The sequence below is a fragment of the Pinus tabuliformis genome, chromosome 9 (assembly GCF_031772625.1).
Source record: "Pinus tabuliformis cultivar Carrire ecotype Pingquan chromosome 9, CPIR1, whole genome shotgun sequence".
Taxonomy (NCBI): Eukaryota; Viridiplantae; Streptophyta; class Pinopsida; order Pinales; family Pinaceae; genus Pinus; species Pinus tabuliformis.
In genome coordinates, this window is record NC_142307.1 from 1,849,183,332 (window position 1) to 1,849,199,529 (window position 16,198).

Below are 16,198 nucleotides of genomic sequence, written 5' to 3' on the forward strand. Positions count from 1 at the left end.
AATCATTCAACCAATTGCACCGTATATGACCATATATATATTCACACCATATATATATATTTACCGCACTTATATATTTAACCAAATTTTGCACCAACTACACATATATATTTAATCCACTTATTACACCAACCACACCATATAGAATTCAACACAGAATAAAGTTCAATCTACAAAATTAAATAATTTACCATGCATGCAAAGGTAATGTTTCTCTGCTACCTCGGTCTTCCTTCTCACAAATTTACTTACTGCAACGATGAGACATACACTGCAACCGCATTACAATTTTATTATAGTCTTGACAGTCAGATCTAACAGAATTTCCAACCATATAAGCTGGAATGTCTTTTAGAACCCACAAGTTCGCAACACCATTAGCGTCCCACTGGCATATGAGAGAGCACCCGACCAAGATCCATCGAAAAAACTACTGGACAGCTATAAATGTGAGAGCGCATGCCCACATACACCTATGGTCTCACAATTCTGAACTATTTTCCTAATCGCTCCACCAACGAAGACATCGAGGCTAAGGAGTGCAGAAAGCAAAGAAACCACTGTCTCCACATTTGTGAATCTAGCCAAGGAGGAAAAATTAGCCAGCAAAGGTGTGAAGGCACCTGGACATGTTGTTCTTACCATCTGTAAATCACTATTTGTTGGTGACGTAGCAGGTGGAGTGTCTCGTACAGTTGTAGCCTCTTTAGAGCGACTTAAAATTCTACTGTAGGTTCAAAATCCTCTTCACTGTGACATGAAAGATGTGATGGAAAACTACATTAATGACTTCGATCAGGGCTCTGGTAGCGCTCAAAACTTAAATCAATATAGACTTTAATAAAAATTAAATCACACTCCAAATCATGAGAATCACAAACAATTACATGGCTATTTATTTAGAGGAAAGAAGTCTCTCATATCTCTTCTAGAGAAACTTCCTCCTAGATATTTGGAGGGAGTTTAGAGCTATCCTCTCAATTTTAGAATTCTATCCTAACTACCCTATCTCCTAATTAATTCTAAAATGACTCACTAATTCTAGAAAATCCTAGATTCTTCAATTAAATAATTACATAAAAATTAAATATGAGATGCTCTTGCATCATTGATGCACAAAACTTGGCCAAGTGGAAGAAGTGTGTGGGGAAGGCAAGGTGGATAATCCTTGAGGGAGTTCGAGATCATATTGTCTCGAGTCTCCATGGGAAGGAAACCCTGCATGCTATCTGGAAAACATTGACAGACTTGTTTCAGAATAGAAGTGATCAAAGGAAGTTGGCACTGAAGGATAAACTTCGTAAATTCAAGATGGAGAAAGGCGAGATGATTCCAAAGTACTTGACCAAGTTCACTCAATGTCAGGAAGAACTTGGAAGTGTTGGAATCACGGTTTCCAAGGAGGATATGGTGAGCCTTTCTCTTCTTTGACTCCCAAAGAGTTGGCATAGTTATCAGGACTCTGTCAATGATCAGGAGAAGCTTCCAGATTGTGAATGACTATGGTCGGATTTGATGAAGGATGAGATCAGGAGGAACACTATGGTTAGCTCTTCATCAAATATTGGTGATGAAGATAACTATGCCTTAACGATTAAGGCAAGGAAGGGGAAAGGTAAAATTTCCCATTCCAAATCAGATTCTTATCATGGAGGTAAGAAGAAGGACATGAGGAAATTTAAATGCTCTCATTGTCACAAGATGGATTACTTTGCTACAAATTGTTTATTGAAGAAGTCCAAGGAGAAGTCCTCAGGAGGAGTGGTGGGTGAGGCTTTGGCCTCCCAATTCGAATTGGAATTTTCCCTCATTGCATGCATGGTGTCTTCAATGATGGGAAGTGTCTAGTACTTAGACAGTGGAGCTTCATTCCACATGACTGGTGACAAAGTGTTATTCAGTGAACTGGAGGAGAAAGACCTCAAGATGCATATCGAGATGCATGATGACGATAAGTATAGTGTTACTAGTGTGGGAACTATTGCTTTTCAGAGGGAGCATGCAGCTCCACTCACTTTGAAGAATGTTATGCATGTACCTAGACTGATAAAGAACTTGGTATATGTTGCCATGCTTGACGATAGAGGCTATGATGTGATCTTTTCGAAAGGAAAGGCATTCCTTCGACACATAGCCATGGGTCAAGTAAAGAAGATAGGGATTCGAGTTGAGAATCTCTATAAGATAGAGGTAGAAGATTGTGCTGCTTTGAGTTAAAAGGAGGAAAATATGTTGAGCGGAGATGTTGACGAGTTATGACACAGGCGATTAGGCCACTTTCATCATGGGGCTTTGAAGATATTGCAGTAAATATCTACTGGTCTTCCCAAAGGTATGCTTGAGAAATTTGATACATGCAAGGGTTGTACTTTGGGAAAATACACCAAGTATTCCTTTGAATATAAATATAGTCAAGAAGAGTCTATTCTAGAGAGAGTCCATTCAGATTTGTGTGGACCATTCTCGACAACATCCATGGCCAGACACAGGTATTATGCTATATTTGCTGATGACTATTCTCGTAAATGGTGACTATTTTTTATGCAAAAAAAGGATCAAACCTTCACAAAGTTTTTTGAGTTCAAAGCATTGGTAGAGAAAGAGTCCAGCAAGAAGGTTAAAGCTCTATGGAATGATAACAATGGTGAGTATGTCTCCAATGAGTTTGATAACTTTTGTGCAATGGAAGGGATTAAACGAGAGTTGACAGCACCCCATAACCCTCAATAGAAAGGGGTTGCGAGAAGAAGAATAGGAGCATAGTAGGGGCATCAAGAGCGATGTTGCATGATCAGGGCCTACCACTACACTTGTGGGCTAAGGCATGAAACACAACATTTTATGTTTAGAACCATAGCCCACATCAGATACTTGAGATGAAGACACCAAAGGAGGCTTATTCTGATAAGAGGACAAATGTTGGTCACTTCAGGATTTTTGGGCCATCGGTTTATCACCATGTGACCAAAGATGCATGGAAGAAGCTTGAGCCAACAATAGAGTTGGGGATCTTTGTGGGGTACACTAATACACCCCACAGCTATCGAGTGTACATGCTGACCAGTCGGATGACTATGGTTCGCAAGGATATTAGTGTTGAAAATGGCAACAAGAAATGCTAAAAATGGCAATTCTAAAAATAGCAGTTTGGGTACCAGTGTTGGATTGAGCAATAGGGAATGAAAAACGGAAGTGCTAAAAATAACATTCTATTTTTAACAGTTCAGGATGGATTCCTATTTTAGTCAGTCCCTGGACTAAAAATAGGAAGTAAAATTCAAATTTGATATTAACAGAAGTTTGTAAATTAATTAATTAATTCATCTTGAGTTAATTAGTTAAGCAAAATCAAACTTGAAGTCTATGTGAGGACATGCAACAGTTTATCTATTAATTGAGGAATTTATCCATCAGTTAAAGAGATAAGGATGAGTTGTAATTAGTTGGCTCAGTTCACTGAGTCAAGTCCAGTTAGATTAATTTAACAATTTGTTAAATTAATGAGAGTTCAGTTAGTTAATGCTTGCATGCATGTAACTATTGTATTTCAGATAGCTGAATATTCACTCTTGGATAACTCATGCATGTTAGTTCAGACAAAGACCTAGTGGAGATCAGAGAAGGGACAATGTACTATCAGTCGGATGAATGTTTTTCCTATAAAGGAAGCTCATCCATGATGAGGATTTATCTCCTTCAGGACTGCGTAGTTGGATCAGAGTTTAGTGAGTGTGTGAAGAGGCCAATTCACACAAGTGGCTGCACTGGACCCCAATCAAAATTATGCAAAGAAATAGGAGGCTTGGAGGGCAGACCAGAGGTTAGATAGAGGCCTTTGACTGTCTATGAGCAACAAAGGTATTGCAGAGAGAGCATGATAGCTTTTGAGCTAATTCTTTTTGTAACACTGGCTATATTTCCACTTGTATGATAATATAGAGTTGGGGTTTTATGCTGAGGCTTTCCCCAGGTTATATCTTCTATGTTCTGTGTGATTGATTTCTCCATATCAATTATATGTGTTCTTATTGATGTTTCTCATGTTCGACTAAGCTTCTGCAAAGTTTTTTTGTAGAAGTAGATCTTATATTTTGCTTTAGTATATTGCATAATCTATTGATCTACAATGGAAATTTCTACATGGTATCAGAATGAGGTTTTGTAGAAAAAGTTCTACATGCAAAGGTGATCAAAGGAGAGAACAATATACTGAGAGGAGATTTCAAAGTTTTGAGTTTTGGGCCGAGAGTTTGCAGAGAATATCTAAAAGTTTATGTACAAAATTTCTAAAAACAAATAGAATATCTGGATTCCCTGTGGAAAAATACCCAAATTCAAAAAAAAAATCCGCTGAATCGAAGTTCGGATGAGGGAGATATCACTAATTTAAAATTAGCTCTTTTTCTAGAAAATTCTGTGACGACAGGAAATAAAAGTAGAAAGAGATTGGTGTGCTAGCCAAAAACTTGTATGCACTTGAGGTACAAGATGCATGCAAAAACTTGAGGAGCAAGGCAAAGGTTAGATACTTGGTGGTTGAGAGGGAGAGTATACTACCTCTCAACATGCAGTGCCAGAAGAAGTCTCAGACAATTGTGGAGGAGCCATGATTGGTGCAGCAGCTTCAGGAGGTTATGGAGCAGCCACAACATGGGAAGCTGAGTGGAGATCGAGTAGAGACATCTACTCATACAAAGACCTCCAGTAAGGGGAAACTGTGAGCCAGGTGAGCTGGGGGATCACATGTAGCCATACCTCTAGGTAGGAGGTGGGGCGATGTGGAGTGATCGTCCTAAGGAGGAGGGACAGGATCCTTGAGATACCCAACCTCTTTGATTCGACTTTGCTACAAGAGACCCGATGAGGAGTAGCAGGACTGATTGATTTGGTAGAGACAGATGCGGATGGAGTGACAGAGAGAGCTACAGTGTGGGAATCCCAAGACAACGCAGAGCTAGCAGGCTACAACAGTGCGAGAGGCACAAGTGTGTTGCACCAGTGCAGGATGGCACAGAGAGGTGTGAAATGGTGCAAGATGCATGGAGATGTTGCAATAGCACAGAGGTCAGAGAGGGAGAACTTTTCAGTAGCAGGTAGAGCTTCAACATCAGAGTACGTTTCTAGCCTAACAAAGAGATCAGTTGGGAGTTCTTTTTTGTTCCGAGAGTTGCTGGAGCAACCACACTTGGTAGAAGTGTTGCATGTAGAACATTCCGAAGGTACAGGATCGAGTTTGAGAGGAAGCCTTTCTTGTTGAGAGGGAGTGTTGAAAATGGCAACAAGAAATGCTAAAAATATAAGTGCTAAAAATAGCACTACTAAAAATAGCAGTTTGGGTACCAATGCTGGAATGAGCAACAGGGAATGAAAAATGGAAGTGCTAAAAATAACATTCTATTTTTAGCAGTTCAGGATGGATTCCTATTTTAGTCAGTCCCTAGACTAAAAATAGGAAGTAAAATTCGAATTTGATATTAACAGCAGTTTTTAAATTAATTAATTAATTCATCTTGAGTTAATTAGTTAAGGAAAATCAAACTTGAAGTCTATGTGAGGACATGCAACAGTTTATCTATTAATTGAGGAATTTATCCATCAGTTAAAGAGATAAGGATGAGTTGTAATTAGTTGGCTTAGTTAACTGAGTCAAGTTTAGTTAGATTAATTTAATATTTAAATTAATGAGAGTTCAGTTAGTTAATGCTTGCATGCATGTAATCACTTTATTTTAGACAACTGAGTATTCACTCATGGATAACTCATGCATATCAGTTCAGACAGAGACCTAGTTGAGATCAGAGAAGGGACAGTGTACTATCAGTTAGATGAATATTTTTCCTATAAATGAAGCTCATCCATGATGAGAATTTATCTCCTTCAGGACTGCTTAGTTGGATCAGAGGTTAGTGAGTGTGTGAAGAGGCCAATGCACACAAGTGGATGCATTGGACCCCAATCAGAATTGCGCAAAGAAATAGGCGGCTTGGAGGGCAGACTAGAGGTTAGATAGAGGCCTTTGACTGTATATGAGAAGCAGAGGTATTGCAGAGAGAGCAAGATAGCTTTTGAGCTGATTCTTTTTGTAATAATGGTTATATTTCCACTTGCATGATAATACAGAGTTGGGGTTTTAGACTGAGGTTTTCCCCGGGTTATATCTTCTGTGTTATGTGTAATTGATTTCTCCATATCAGTTATATGTGTTCTTATTGATGTTGCTCGTGTTCGATTAAGCTTCCGCAAAGTATATTGTAGAAGTAGATCTTGTATTTTGCTTTAGTATATTGCATAATCTGTTGATCTACAATGGGAATTTCTACAATTAGGCTTGATGAGGAGAAGTCCATGCGAGTATTCCTTGAGAAGGAGCTTGAGATACATGCGGATGAGGAGCTTGTAGCTCCTAAGGTTGAGGGACCTCAGATTGATGTGGAGTAGCCACATGCAGAGGTTCAGAGAGTGGAGACATCCACTCAGGCAGAATCTTCCAAAGAAGGAAGAAACTGCACTAGAGAGGCTGACCAATTGTTCGATGATGCACGGGAGAATGTGGGAGCACCCTTTTCTTAGCGCAGAAAAAGGAGGTCACCAGAGAGGTACACTGGATACATGGCACTTATGGGTGCATGTGTTACGACAAAGTCATATTCCTTTTAGGATGCAGTGTAGCAATCGGTTTAGGTTGATGCGACGGTGGAGTATGACTCCATAGTTCAAAATAGTTTTTGGGATGTGGTCCCGAGACCGGAGGACAAGTCAATTATGAGCTCCTGTTGTTTTACAAGGTAAATAAAGCTGCATATGGTAGTGTGGAGAAGCATAAGGCTAGATTTGTGGGCTGTGGCTTTTCACAAGTAGAGAGGATTGACTATGATGAGACCTTTTCTCTTATTGCAAGGTACTCGTTAATTAAATCTATTTTGGCACTATTAGCACAGATGGGTTGGAATATCCATCAGATATATGTGAAGACTTCATTGCTCAATGGTAGGATTGAGGAAGAGGTGGACATAGAGAAGCCTGAAGGTTTTGAAACCTTGGATCGTGAGTCGCATGTGTGCCAACTAAAGAGATAATTGTATGGGCTGAAGCAAGCACCCCGTGCTTGGTACACCAGGATAGATAGCTACTTCACTGGGTTGGGCTTCATGAAGAGTGAAGCAGATGCGAACCTATATCAAATAGTGGTGGAAGGTAAGTTGTTAATCATTGTACTTTATGCAGATGATCTTATATTGACAGGTGATGAGAATCTCATCAAATATTGCAAGGAGGACCTTGCAAGAGAGTTTGAGATGAAGGAAATGGGGCTCAAGTATTACTTTCTTGGCATGCGGATATGGCAAGGAGATGGGGAGTTGTAACTTGTTTGTATCTCAGGGCAAGTATGCCAATGCGATATGAAGGAAATTTTGCATGGAAAGTAGTAAACCCATGGAGTCTCCTCTAGATGGTAACTAGAGGAAGGAGGATGATACTTCAGGGGAAGTAGTGGAAGCTACTATTTACAGGCATCTTGTGAATTCACTCATGTACTTGTTGAACACATGACCAAATATGTGATATGCAGTTAACCAAATTAGTCAAGTCATAGTTATGCTTACAAGTTGTATTGGAAAGCGACAAATCATGTATTGAGATACCTCAGAGGCACTACTCAGTTTGGGTTATGGTAGAGACGAATAGAGGGAGTGAAGATTCAAGGCTTCACTGATGCAGATTGGGCAGGGAGTCCATCCGACAGGAAGAGCACATCAGGAGGGATATTTAGTATTGGGTCAACGACAGTTTCTTGGTACAACAGGAAACAGAGATCGGTTGCACTCAGTTCGGCAAAGGTAGAGTACATTGCAGCAAGTCAGGTAACATGTGAGGCTATTTGGATGAGGAAGATCCTAGTTGGTTTGTTTTGTTAGCAAATGGATCTGACAGTGATTTATTGTGATAATCAAAGTTGTATCAAACTCTCTGAAAATCCAAGTTTTCATGACCAGTCCAAACATATTGATATCCAGTATCATCATCTAAAATATTGTTTATTGAGATAGATCATGTTGTTAGATTACATTCCCGTGGAGGAGCAAGATGCTGACATCTTGAAAAAGGCATTGTCAAGATGTAAATTCAAGTTTCATAGACACAGGATCAGAGTAGTTGATAATCCCTTTCTTGTTAAGAGGGAGTGTTGAGAAATGGCAACAAGAAATTGTAGTTTAATTTTTCCTTGAATTAAACTATGAATTAAATTCGAATTCTATTCTCATATCAACTTAAAAATAGTTAATTAAGTTTATTAAACTTACTTAACTTAGGAAATTTGAGTTGGAAGTATTTCTGTCATCATGTGTATGTTCTCCCTACTTTGTAGGAGTCCATTGTGAGTTAATTGTGAGTTGTAAAATAGAGGAATACGTTTCATGAGTCATTTTAGTTAAATTAATTATTAAACTGATTGAGGAAGTAATAGTGAGTTAACAGTCATTGGTAACACTAACGAACTCCACCAGTGCTACTCTAGTTAACTGAATATTTACTCATTAGAAACTCATGCATGTCGATTATGAGAAAGGCCTAGTTGAGACTAGAGTGCAGGGGCAGTGTAGTATTTGTTTTAGATTTTTCTGAGTTGCATTGATAGTGCATGCATTCAGGAACTGATCCTTAAGGGATTGTGCAGTTTTTAGAGGCTTTATTTCCCTTTAAATATAAACCATCCTCCATACGAATTACGCATTGGAATAGAGACTTGGAGATCTTGTGAAGATGCTAAGCTTTGGCCTTGAGCTTGCCTATGAGTTGGAGATTGAATTTGCTGAGTACTGGGATTGTTCTAGAGAGAACAAGCATTGTAATTTCATCTTGATTTTCCAAATTAATACAAAATAGATAGTGGGGTTTTGAGCTGTGGATTCACCCAGATATCTATTGTGTTATGTCCCTTTGATTTTCTTCCTCTATTAATTATTGTTTGCTCAATGTTTATGGGCTTTCGCTATAAAGAGTAGAAATAGATTCTTGTCTCTTGCTTTAACAAATTGCATTAGCTTGTGAATCTACAGGATTTTCTACACTACCTTCCAAATATGTGACTATCTCCCTCTCTCTCTCCTTCTCGCTCTCCTCCTCTCTCCCCCCACCATATCTATGTCTCCCTCTCTCTCTCTTCCCATTCTTTCCCTATATCTATCCTCTCCTTTTCTCTCCCTTCCCTCATCTCCTCTCTCCCTCATTCCATATTCATCTCTCCCTTATCACTCCCTCTCTCTCTCCACCTATGTCTCTCAATGTATTCATTCTTCCCTCCCTCTCTTTCCCCCTTCCAACTCCATATCTCTCTCTCCCTCTCTTTCTCCTCTCTGTCAAGTCCCCTCTCTCTTCCTGTCACTCCCTTTCTCTTCCATCTCCCCCTGTCTCTCCCCCATCACACACACTCTCTCTCTCCACCCTCCAACTCTGTCACTATCTCCCTTTCTCTCCCATTCTCGCTCTCCCCTTCTTTCCCCCCTCCTTATATATGTTTCCCTATATCTCTCTTCCCCTTCTTTCCCTATATCTATCCTCTCCTTTTCTCTCCCTTCCCTTGTCTCCTCTCTCCCTCATTCTATCTTCATCTTGCCCTTATAACTCCCTCCCTCTCTCCACCTCTATCTCTCAATGTCTTTGTTCTTCCCTCCCTCTCTTTCCCCCTCCAAATCCATCTCTGTCTCCCTCCCTCTCTCTTCCTCTATCTCTTCCTTCCTCTCTCCCTATCTCTCCCACCTCTATGTCTCTCTCCCCCACTCTATCCCCCCTCCATCTCGCTCTCTCTCTTAAATATGATCTCATTGTATTGTATTTAAGAAATTATCTAAATTTAAAAAATATATAATTGGTTGTAAAATATTAAACCCATATTTTGGATCAATCATGTCGAAGAAAATACAATAATAAAAAACTTAAAAGAATCATGCAATCATTGTTATTCACTTTGTTTTCTCTCTTTGCTTGGATCATTGGTTAAAATGCATCTATCATCGATTTAATCTCTATGAAAATATTTTTAGTATTCCGAATGGAGGGTTTAGATATACCTCAAAAGTAATTATAACCTTTTTGCTTTTAGATTTAATTAAAAAATGTTATAAAATTAAATTAAAATAAATTATTTGTAAAATATTTTGATTTTGAAATAAGTTATGGTTTTTGGGCATGTGGTATTGATAAGCCATGGTATTGGCCCATGGTATTGTAACAGAATAATTAAAAGCCTAGATCCATAACATAATAATCAAAATCATAGATGGCCCATGGTATTGATAAACCATGGTATTAGCCCATGGTATTATGATTTTCTTCCCTCCTCTCCCTCTCTCTCTCCCTCTCTCTATCTTTCTCTTCTGGGTATTGGCCCATGGTATTGTAAAAAAACCTATTTAGAAGTTAATAATATCCATGGTAAATATTCATGATTAAAAATCTTGTTATATTGTAAATATTAATTTTTTATCCACTTATTAATTAAATTTAAAAATAGTTATGCAATCATTATTTTAATTTATATGGTAAAATGGATGTTAATTTATAAGTACTATTTATATGTTATATATTTCACCCATATGTGTATATGTGAACTTTCCGTGGAAGAGGGTAGGTTGAATTTTGTTCTATATTGGTAATCGATATTTGATGAAGAGCAAAGGAAAAGGAAAATAGGTGCAAAGATTTAGTGTGGAAGTGTTTTGCATTAACAAGTTGTCAAAGTTAGTTCATGAATATAAGAAAAAGTTAAAATGAAATGATATTTTAAGGTCCACGAGACTAAAAATAGTCTATGAGATCATTAGTTCCCTATTTTTCGCTTTTTGCAATTATGAAACCATTAGTTCCCCGTTCTTCGCTTTTTGCAATTCCATCCTTTTCCGATTCAAATTGATGATGAGCTGGCCCAACCTTCCAACAATACCCTCGCTAAAAAGACAATGCCAAGAAATTGATGCTGACATGTTCTCATAAATTTCTATGATGTCTTTGAATGTATCACATTCCAAAATCTTTTTCCGATTCAAAATGATGTCTTTAAATGCATCACATTCCAAAATGAAATGATGTCTTTGAATGTATCACATTCCAAAATCTTTTTCCGATTCAAAATGATGTCTTTGAATGCATCACATTCCAAAATGAAATGTTTTTCTGATCCATAGCCCCAAACGTCTAAAATGTACACATTCGTTCTTCCCAAGCTTCTTTAGGCCTTTTCCATTGTCCTGTTTCAACAGAAGTTGATGTGAGTTGGTCCTTAATCAAGTAATAAGAACATTTGCCCTCCACGAAATGCTAGCTCCAATGAATTCTTTTTGTTGTAGATCACAAGGAGGGTTGAATTCCTCAATGTAATATTTCTTCTTGCTACCCAACTCTTTTCCCCATACCCTTTTACAAACTTCTCCATAACAAAATCCTTTAGCTCCTTGTTATTTGTAAGACAGACATTGAAGTAGATATTCCATTTTTGCATCCATTTATGTTGTTATAATGATTTGAATTAAATATATGTTGTTGTTAAAAAAAGAATGTTAGTGTGTTATTCATTTACTATTGTTAAAAGTAATTTAAAGTTAAAAAGAACAAGTTAAACTTAAATTTTAGTGTGCTTTTTATAACAACGAAAAACCAAAAAAAAATTTCAAACAAATCTTACTATATTTGGCTTCCAGGAACTCCATGATGAAGGTCGAATAAACAAACTTTACTACACCGCAATTGAATTAACCTCAATACCTATGGAAAAGCATTCCAAATATACTGAGCTTTTAAGTTAACTCAGCATTCTGCGAATTAATTCACAATGTTACAAGTAAATTAGTAAAAATAATTTATTATGGTAAGAGTTAAAAAAGGTCTTAATTAATTCACTATGTTACAAGTAAATGAGTAAAAGAAATCTACTATTGTAAGAGTTAAAAAAAAAATCGTAAAACTTAATGACCGCTTACTTTTTCATTATTGGAACCCACAATTTTAGTGCACGGCAGTGGAATTAACCTCACTTTTTGGTTATTCGAACCCACTTAATTGTGAAATAGGAGAACTATAGGTCAAGAACGAGTAGTCCCGCTATGGGGACTTAACGGATGCGTTATTCGGGTCGGTCAGCTCCATCGGCGAGCATTAGAATGTCGGTGACTCTATGAGGGGGAAGGTAAAGTGTAATAGTTCCAATCTCGCCGAGCTATAGTAACCAGATCTTGAGGGGAAATGCCCATAAACTATCAGTAAGTCAAAGGTCAACCAGAGTCAGGGGCATGCCCCCGAAGCAGTGCAGGTCCTTCTAGGATGAAAGCGTACCATAACCACTATCTTATTTATAAAATCTATAAAATCTTGAGAATGGCTAGTGAAAATGAGAATCTCGAGCAATCTTGGAAGTCAAATCGAGTATCTCAAGTTCAGATTCGAATCTGCCTTATGTTAGGCGTTCTTCAAGTGTTCCCAGCGCCTTCAAAGCCAAGGATTAGCGAAGTATTACCCATCATACAACTTTTCCTTTCCTTGTGGCTCACCCCCCTTTATGAAAATCTGTATGATAATATGTTCCAATGGCCTTGCTATATTCCATTAACTTGTGTGGGACATGTTGTGCTTGGATTGTTAGGATGAGGAGTCGAAGTGCATGACCTACTGCCTATGTGTGTAGGTTTGGTTCCTAGTGCCCTAGTGCTTGTGTCGTGGTCTCTACGGGCTTTGATGGGTGCATGTGGGTGGGGGTTATAACCATAAGAAAAGTTTGAGTTTCATGGTTCCGCTGGGCTGTTCCTAAGAGAGTCTTTAACAGCTTAAGATCTTTTTATTCCTTTCCAAAGTTTGATGTCAGATAATTAAAAATAAATAAATAAATAAACAATTTAAAAAATAAACCATTAAAAAAACAATTTATATATAAAAAACAAAAAAACAATTACAAAATTGGAACTCTACCCCCTTCCCCTCTCCCCTCCTTCACCTGATCCCCACTCCACCCTCGGCCCCCTCCATCACCTCCTCTCCCCTTCCCCACCTCACCTCGCTCCCTCACCCCCCTCTGCTCCCCCTCACCCCTTACCTCGCCCCCCTTCCCTCTTCCACCCAGCCCACACCCCAGCCTCGGCCCCTTCCCTCCGCTCCACCCGGCCCTCACTCCACCCCTCTCCCTCAACCCACTCCTCCTCCCATCCCCTCCCCGCCTAGGCCCCCAACCAGCGGCCAGGGGGCCACAGGCTGAGAGGTAAGGAGGTTAAGGGGAGCGGAGGGGGGATGAAGTAGGGGAGGTGAGAGGGGAGAGGAGCAAGGGGGTCAGCCGAGGGTGGGTGAGGGAGAGGAGAGGGAGGGGTGGATGAGGGAGAGGAGAGGGTGAGGGGACGGGCGTGAGGGAGGTAATGGGTCCGGAAGGAGGTGAGGGAGGACGAGAGACAAGATGTTCTTTTAATTGTTTTTTTAAATATTGTTTTTTAAAAAATTAAATTTAGTTGTTTTTTAAATTACGTTTTTTTAATTATTATTTTTTTAAATTATTTTTATTTTTTAAATTCGTATTTTTTTAATTGTTTTTATTTTTTTAATTGTTTTTTTTAAATGTTTATTTATTTATTTTTTAATTGTTTTTTTGTCAAATTGATTTTTTTCAATTGTTTTTATTTTTTAATTATTATTCAATTGTTTTGATTTTTTTTAATGTTTTTTTTAATAGTTTAATTTTTATAATTTAATTTTTTTTATTTTTTTATTTAAAAGAAATATGTTATTTCTTTATTTTTATAATTTTAATTTAAAAAAAATTATTCTTAAATTTTTTATTTTATTTAATTTTTTATTTTTAATTTTGTTTATTTAAATTATTTAATTTTTTTTATTTTTTTTTAATTATTTTAAGTTTTTTTTGTAATGAGGTTTTTTCTTTTCTCTTTTTTCTTTTTTTAACTTAAAAAAATGTTTTTAGATTTTTTTTTTTTTGGTGTGTGGATCAATTTGTTTTTCTTTAAATTATATCTTTTTTTTAAAACAAAAATCTTTAAGCGGAAGTTCTACTTATAAATAATATGGATCACAGAAGCCTCAATTCAACAAAAATCTTTCTTTTTTTTTTTGTTCTATTTCATTAATTTTTTATTCAATTTTTTTATTTTTACCAGTTAATATTCTGGCATTACCACTTTTCAAAATCGGGTGATTTTTTGCTACCTCAAAAGACGGGTATCAGTTCACTCTTGTTTGATCGGTAACTATGTAGTCTGGTTATTGTTTGTAGAAGTGGAGGCTAAAATGGGTGGGGTGGAGATGGATTAGAAAATGGTTCCCATCATCGTGGATGCTGAGACCACTTGCATCCTTGTGACATTTCATATTTTATGGAAGCTTGGGTTGTTTTGTTCTTCTTTGTTAGACTTTGTTGTTGGAATATAATTGTGAATTGCGTGGGTGGGGTGTGCTTCCTAAGCTTGGCATTGGAGAGGAATACTACAGTTGCAGAGGAATACTACAATGGTCGTCTGTCTTCAAACAAGTAAGAAGACTGAACAACATTTTGCTTCCTAAGCTTGGCATTGGAGAGGAATACTACAGTTCTAGAGGACTACTACAATGGTTGTCTGTCTTCAAATGAGTAAGAAGATTAAACGGCATTTTATATTCAAATTATGGATTGACATGTACTTGTTATCTAAAGTTTTAATTAAACATATATGAGGAGCTTAGATCCAGAAATAGTTGAATAATTGAACGATAGTGATTATAACAAGTGTTGTAAATTCTATAATGACTAACTGTATAAGATACGAGTAGCTATTTAGTGCACAAGCTATTCTGAATTAAGTTCTTTTTATTATTATATATAAAAAAACATATAAGGAACGATGAATGCAAAGAATTCAAGCTAGGAATTGTAAACATTTTAAAGAAAAGTATACATATATTCTTAAGACAAACATTCTGTGGGCATGAACAAAATAATATTTTGACAGAATAATAATCTTAGCTCGAATGAAAGAAACGGTTTCTTCACAGAAGAACCATATGAAAAATGTAATTAGGAGGTAAAATGTAATTAGGAGTCTCAGTTGATCTTACATAATTATTTAAAAAAAAAAAATTACTGAACATTAAAAAGCAAGCCATCGTGCCTGCAGGCCTGTTGTTTCCATTAACAAGCAGCCAAAAATCAAGAAGGATTTATTTCGAGCAGGAGTTTACATAAGTATCACACCTGGAGTGTCGAAGCCATCCAGGAGGCGTCCTCGCATGTGGAAATCTTCTGAATTTCGCTCAGTGATGTGGAAAGCCTGACATGGAAATGTAAGGGTTAACCCTGCAAAATCGAGGGAACAATGAAGTAAACTCCATAGTCTACAAAAAAATAAGTAATTCTTACCCAAGATGAGTGACAGAGGTTTGAAGGAACTCGACGAGATGTCTCTTTCGCACCAGGAAAAGGGCCATGTACCTGCATGCTGAAATGGAATGTGAGATCTGGCGAGATAAGTGAATTTTTGAAGAGTGAGAGAGAAATTTAAAAGAAATCATGAAACCCTTAGAAATTTGGCAAAGATTCAACTTAGCATGATGTATGGCATCAAGAAAGTGGACCCTGGTGAGTAGCTAGTTCATGGGCGAAGTCACATGATGGGAAAGACCTTCATAAAATGGTAGCAGAAGGAAGAGTACGTGAAATGCTAACCATGTTGCATAGAGAGGCAGAGCGCTTGGTGTAGGACTCGAATGAGAGATAGAAGGGCGCGGAAGGCAGAGGAAGTTACCTTTCACCCAAGGCAAAATTCTCTGCACCATTAATGTGTTCCTAAGTTTCTTGAGTTGTCGATCATCTACAGGTCCCAAGAACCGGATCCACCATTGAAGAGTCGTTGATCCCGCGATCAAGGAGGCTCCACATGTCAACTATCTCTGAATGGAGGGAAGATTCTAGAAAGTTGGGGTACATGTAAACCTCGCAAATTTAATGTTATCTCACTTTGGACATTAAACCATACCACTAAGCATGTATATATTTAAATTTCGAATATGAATCTATGCCCATATTAAACTATGCGATAATTGGGGAAATGATTTTACGATGTCACACATAATGTCTAATTTAATTTAATGTAACACATAACCTATAATATAATTTAAATCATAATAACACACAAATTATGTCAATATAATATTGGTACAAAAATATAACAATTTA

At 37.5% G+C, this 16,198-nt stretch overlaps 1 long non-coding RNA gene across 2 annotated transcripts in view; it reads right to left on the minus strand.

Moving 5' to 3' along the window:
* The window catches only part of LOC149156228 (uncharacterized), a 33,963-nt gene extending 18,181 nt beyond the window's left edge, over nt 1-15,782 (minus strand). Inside the window, exons 1-3 of one of the 2 annotated variants that reach the window (XR_016263704.1) lie at nt 15,689-15,782; nt 15,383-15,454; nt 15,218-15,293 (exon numbers count right to left, since the gene is read on the minus strand). This is a non-coding gene — a long non-coding RNA (uncharacterized LOC149156228). The other variant, XR_016263705.1, reaches the window with a different exon arrangement.
* Between the last annotated feature and the right edge of the window lie 416 nt (nt 15,783-16,198).